General features: G+C 41.0%; 1 non-coding gene and 1 pseudogene across 1 annotated transcript; one reads left to right on the plus strand and one right to left on the minus strand.

Moving 5' to 3' along the window:
• The first annotated feature begins 2,469 nt into the window (after window positions 1–2,469).
• LOC149265592 (5.8S ribosomal RNA) lies at window positions 2,470–2,623 on the plus strand. Its single transcript, XR_016261309.1, has one exon. It is a non-coding gene; the product is annotated as a 5.8S ribosomal RNA (ribosomal RNA).
• Window positions 2,624–3,286: 663 nt separating this feature from the next.
• On the minus strand, window positions 3,287–5,509 carry LOC149265593 (cullin-1 pseudogene; annotated as a pseudogene).
• Between the last annotated feature and the right edge of the window lie 590 nt (window positions 5,510–6,099).

Below are 6,099 nucleotides of genomic sequence, written 5' to 3' on the forward strand. Positions count from 1 at the left end.
TTGATATATTAATATAGAGAGCGTCACTCCATATAAGGAACCAAAATTCTTGGTTCAATATGATTGGGAAATATTATTTATTTATGAAAATATTTAACACATCAAATTATTTTTATGCATTTATACTCGAATATATATGAGACGCATACATCATTATTGCATATATACACTTCAACAACTTATACATACCACTGTGAAGGTATCAACCTTTACAATTCGACATAACAAATCATACATATGAAAAATAAAAACGATCAATAATATTGATAATTCTGCATATAAACCATAAAGCAATGACACATTAAAGAAAAATAAGCACCTACACATAATGTGCTCGATTAAATGTGCTAATGTTTATAATGGAATTAGTTTACTTTAATCACTTACATTTAATGTACCCCGATGAACACATGATAATATTTTTATATATTTTATTTATAATAAATAAAAACAAAACATATCAATTTTTCTTACAAAACCATTTTCTTAAAAAAATAGAAATAGACATAAAACTAAATTTTGAAACTTATTCTAATTGAATTCAATGTGTTAATTGATACATTGACACCTATAGTGTTTTATTTTTTTTGAGACTTAGAGTGAACACCCACTCTTATTCGCTGAAAAATAATGCATTCAAGGCTTTAAGCCTCTATTAACTCAACTCTATCACCTAGCCAACTCCTAACCACTTCATAACCTCCTTACCTTCCATTACAAAAACAATTGAGGCATGCAAAGGAAAAAAACTATGGTTGTTTTAAATATAAGTTGAGTTGACTGTGATTGACCTAACGTGTGAGGCTGTGAGCCCAACTAATTAAGAGGAGGTTGAGATTTTGTGGAGTACATGTGGGTCTACGCTCACTCTTACTAGAGGTCGAGACATGAAAGAATTTTAATGTGAGCTGGGGTCATTAGTTGACAGAGTCAGGCCCAACAACTAACGAAGAAATCTTAGAGTTTGTTTGCTAGGTTCATCTATTGTGTGTGCATTTGAATAACCGAGGATGTCGTAAGCCTAAGCCAACATCTCCAGGACAAAGGAGATCAGGGCCAATAGTTTACAGAGAGTGTTTGAGAGAGAAATCCTGGAGTCTGTGTCCTAGGGATATCCTTTTGTGCACACTCAGGGATAGCAAGGGTGATGTAACCCTAGGCTTCTCTCTTTTCTTGGGATCTTCGTTTCTTTGGTGTTGTTTTCTTCCCTTCTTCCTTTTGCCCCTAGCCTTACGGAGGAGAGGTGGGATTGTTGTGGATTGGTGTTCGAAGGACGAAAAGCAGTACGAGTTCCAGGGTGGCCACCCTAGTCCTTCTCGATCGCCGTCCCCTGCAGCCCCCTTTTTCCGAAGGCGCGAGGCTTGGGAAGCTTGTTCTCTGTTTGAGCCTCCCCTTGTGAGCCGGTAGCCACGTTGATATCTCTTGCTTTCCTGTTGTTTTCTTCCCTTCTTGCTTTTGGCCCCTTAGCTTTACGGAGAAAAGGTGGGATTGTTGTGGATTGGTGTTCAGGAAGGACGAAAAGCAGTGCGAGTTCTGAGGGTGGCCACCCTAGTCCTTCTCGATCGCCGTCCCCTGCAGTTCCCCCCTTTTTGCGAAGGCACGGGGGTGGGGAAGCTTGTTCCCTGTTTGAGCCTCCCCCTGTGAGCCGGTGGACGCGTTTGATATCTCTCTCTCTTTCTTTCGTGTTGTTTTCTTCCTTCTTTCGGCCCCTAGCTTTACGGAGAAAAGGTGGGATTGTTGTGGATTGGTGTTCGGGAAGGACGAAAAGCAGTGTGAGTTCCCAGGGTGGCCACCCTAGTCCTTCTCGATCGTCGTCCCCTGCAGTTCCCCCCTTTTTTTGAAGGCACGGGGTTGGGGAAGCTTGTTCTCTGTTTGAAGCCTTCCCTTGTGAGCCGGTAGCCACGGTTGATATATCCCTTTCTCTCTTGTTGTTTTCTTCCCTTCTTCCTCGTGGCCCCTAGCTTTACGGAGAAAAGGTGGGATTGTTGTGGATTGGTGTTCCGGAAGGACGAAACGCAGCGCGAGCTCCCGGGGTGGCCACCCTCGTCCTTCTCGATCGTCGTCCCCTTCAATTCCCCCCTTTTGCCGAAGGCAGGGCTTGGGAGGCTTGTGCTTTGTTTGTGCTTTGTTTTCTACCCTGTTCTCTTCCTTTCGGTCCCTAGCTCTACGGAGAAAAGGGGGAATTGTTGTGGGCTGGTGTCGGGGAAGGGCTAAAAGCAGCGCGAGCTCCCGGGGTGGCCACCCTAGTCCTTCTCGATCGCTGTCCCACACATTTCCCCCCTTTTTGCGAGGGCGTGGGGCTGGGGAGATTGTCCTCTGTTCGAGCCTCCCCCCGTGAGGGGGTTAGACACCTTTGTTTCTCTTTCTCTCGTGCGTTTTTCCTCCTTTTGCCCCTTGGCCTTACATTTGTTGTGGGGGGTGCCCCCCCTATTCAGTTTTGTGGCCGATTTTTCGGTAGTACGTGGAAACGACTCTCGGCAACGGATATCTCGACTCTTGTTACGATGAAGAACGTAGCGAAATGCGATACTTAGTGTGAATTGCAGAATCCCGTGAATCATCGAGTTTTTGAACGCAATTTGCGCCCGAGGCCTCGGTCGAGGGCACGTCTGTCTGGGCGTCGCATCCCATTCAAACGCGCTCCCTGCAATGTGCTAGGGAGCAGCGGAGCTGGTCGTCCGTGCCCCGTGCTGTGCGGTTGGCTGAAATACCTCAAGCGATGTTTCGTGGCATTTGAACAACCGAGGACACGCGTCAGATGGTAATTGTATCGTTGCCCCTCCGGAGAATACCACTGTCAGTGAAAAGGCGGTGCTATAAAACAGCTAGTTTAGCAAAAGGTTTACGGTTGCTGCAGTTGGAATTAATACTTCAACAACATTATTTGACTTCTGTTGCCAGCCGAATATAAGCCTATAATGATGACTCAAGTAGATGAAATTAATCACAGCATAAAAAACTAAATATAAAACAATCTCGAAAATAATGTTTTTAATTACGTACGGAAAATTAATGTTTTTAATTACGTTATACATACACGGTCAAATAAAAAAATGAATGTCAAAACAGATACAAACTCGTAATATCACGGCTACATAAAATCTAATTCTACAACGGCAGGCTACATAAAATCTAATTCTACAACGGCAGGAATAATAATTTACATAATAATAATAATAATAATAATTTACATTATCCATAAAGTCAATTAAAAAGTTCCGTATCCTGCAAATGAATGATTGAAAATGTAGGCCTAAAACAATATCCGAAAATGATACAATTTCTTTTATGCTACATATCGAATGATATTAGAATTTTCTTTGTCCCGTTCTATGAACTCCCTTGAAATCAGATCTTCAATCTGCTTCTGCATTAATTTAACTTTTGGTTTGAACGTGGCTTGCAGTTGCTCAACGCATTCAACGAATAATTCCTGACTGCTCAAGACTTTTCTAGCCTTCATCGTCCGAACTATTGCAGCATCGATGGCATGGCATCTATCGCCATCTACAACCTCGCTGACTCTCTTCTTCTCATCCATTTGTGGAAGTGAAATCTTAATCCTCGCAGATTTGCAGGTGAAGCTAGCATTGAATCCAAAATTATCAGTTTTTGTTATTGTTCGAGTCACCGGCTCCTTCAAAATAATCTTGTACTTTCCACATACAAATGAATGAAGCAGTCTAATAACATCCTCCTCTGGCAAATTTAATTGTGAACTGATTTCTTCACAGCTCAATCTTTCAAAATCATTGAACAATAAAAGCATGACTGCCTGGTTGGTTGATACTGCAATTTCTATTGGCTTAGTATCAAAGTTTCCTATAATTTTACAATTTCCCAAACAATACATCCATGTAAGTTTACGATGCTGATATTTTGTAGAATAAAAGCCTTCATACGCCGTAATGCATTTAAGAATTTCCGCTGGTGGATTGAGGTTGAATAACTTGTAGGTTGGCCAGAACCCATTATTTAATACTGTAACAGTCAACTCTATTCCAGGATGCACATTTGAATAATCATGAAGATATGTGTTGAAGTCAAGTTGAGTCTCCCTTGCCAGTGTGAAATCATTAACCATGCCCTGCATCTTTGACGTTAGCTGGAGACCACATTGATGCTTTATCTTTGACAACATGGCTCGTTCATGGCTCTCATTTGCGCTTTTATGGTGTAGTAATCTGGAAGCTAGTTTTTTCCTGTAAAATTCACCAAATAAATCTCTATCACTAACATACTGAAGGAGATTCGCCGCCTTTTCAAGAATACCCTCAATATGATCATCACTTAAACCGCTCTTTTTAAGCACGTTGTCACAAAATGTAGCCAGAAACTCTGCACATGTGCTTTCTTCGACTTTTTTATCACATATTACTTCAAATGCGTCCCTCAAGGCTTTATAAAAAATACTGCTTCTTTGAAATGCATCCACAACGTAACCACTACACTTATCATGCACTTCAATAATCTTCTCCACAAACTCATGTGCTGGAATGTCATCTATATGACTATTATTATTCTTGACAACATCTTCCACCCATTTAAATAATTTTATTCCTTCGCTGATTACATGCTGTTTAAAAATATTTGCAAAAGGTTCCAAGCTTTGAGGTATTCTACAGAACAGCCTGTACATTCTCGAAAGATCGTCTTTCTTGTCGTTTGTAAGCAAAACATGACACCCCGAATACTCATTTTCCAAAAGTTGAATATAGTAGCGGGAGAGGATTTCATTTTCTACTTTCTCTAATAACTTCTGCTCGCTGCTGGAATGCAAATAGTGAGCAACTCTTTCTTTCTCACGTCTCAAACATTCTTCGGCCTTTATCATATAGTCAGGACACGAATCCTCCTCTAATATCCATAATGAACCCTTCCTAGAGTAGTAAGCTCCAGTATCTTCCAACATGGGAGCTTCAAAGTCTTTTTGGTACAAATCCAAGCGATCCATTCCCATTTCCACAAAAAAATTCACAATGTTTCTCAACAAAGCGCGATCAATTTGTTCTCCCTCGCGCTCTCGATTAATCAACTCAATCACCACATTCTTCACATTAATCTTGATACCGTGATACACCACGTCACGGAAACACATCACTCCAACTTTTACTAGCGAAACCAGGGAGTTTTGCCTCACGAAGTAAAGATCCAAATAAAAGAACATATTTGAGATGAGTCTAACCAGCACCTTGTGATAATTTCCCCAACATTTCTCAACTTCTTTCAACAGGAACTGATCATGCACTTCCCCTAAAGCTGGCAATACTGTGACAGCAACGTATTCTTCCAATGAAATCCTGTACTTGTCATAGAGTTGTTGTGAGTACACATAAGGAGGCCTTTGGGTGCACATTTTGTACACAGTTGTATAAATGTTAATGTACTCCGTTACAGGAAACTCGCCTTTTAAATCTGTTTTGAGAATATTTATCAACTTTAGGATGCCATTCTGAATAATATCCCATCCTTCATTGAATTCTATAGTACCTGTATCTGTTGACATCATCATCTTTTTCCAAGTGGTAACTGCCCGCCTTTCTTAGCCTTCACCTAAACAAAAGAAATTGTGTCGACTGCGCCTAAACAAAAGAAATTGTGTCACATGGTGAGGAAGAAGAGAAGAACCATTTTGATATATTTATACGGAGATCGCCACTCCATATGGGACACCCAAATTTCTGGGCCGACAATTCGTGAAATAAATAAATTATGAACCATATAAACTTCCATCTCAAACTACCGTACACACCACCGGAGGGTAGGTCCACTAACTGGATATTATAAAAATAAAAATATTAGAAACAGATTTCATAACATGACTTTCATGTTACTTCCATATTTATAAATGCGATATAACTTTCTACATGGAACAAAACCTGCCTTTGCACCCCAACACGGGGACACATCATGCTTCTCATGGGGTTGGACGGCAATCCCTAGTTGGCATCTTGTCTTCGCCCCTAACTACCTACCTAGGGTTCACACTTCATATGCCGGGTTTCACAATGGTGGAGGTGGTTTGGATGGGAGCCATATAGGCCGGGTTTCACATTGGTGGAGGTGGTTTGGATGGGAGCGAGTTAGGAAATTATATTG

This window comes from Pinus tabuliformis, chromosome 6 (genome assembly GCF_031772625.1).
Source record: "Pinus tabuliformis cultivar Carrire ecotype Pingquan chromosome 6, CPIR1, whole genome shotgun sequence".
NCBI lineage: Eukaryota > Viridiplantae > Streptophyta > Pinopsida > Pinales > Pinaceae > Pinus > Pinus tabuliformis.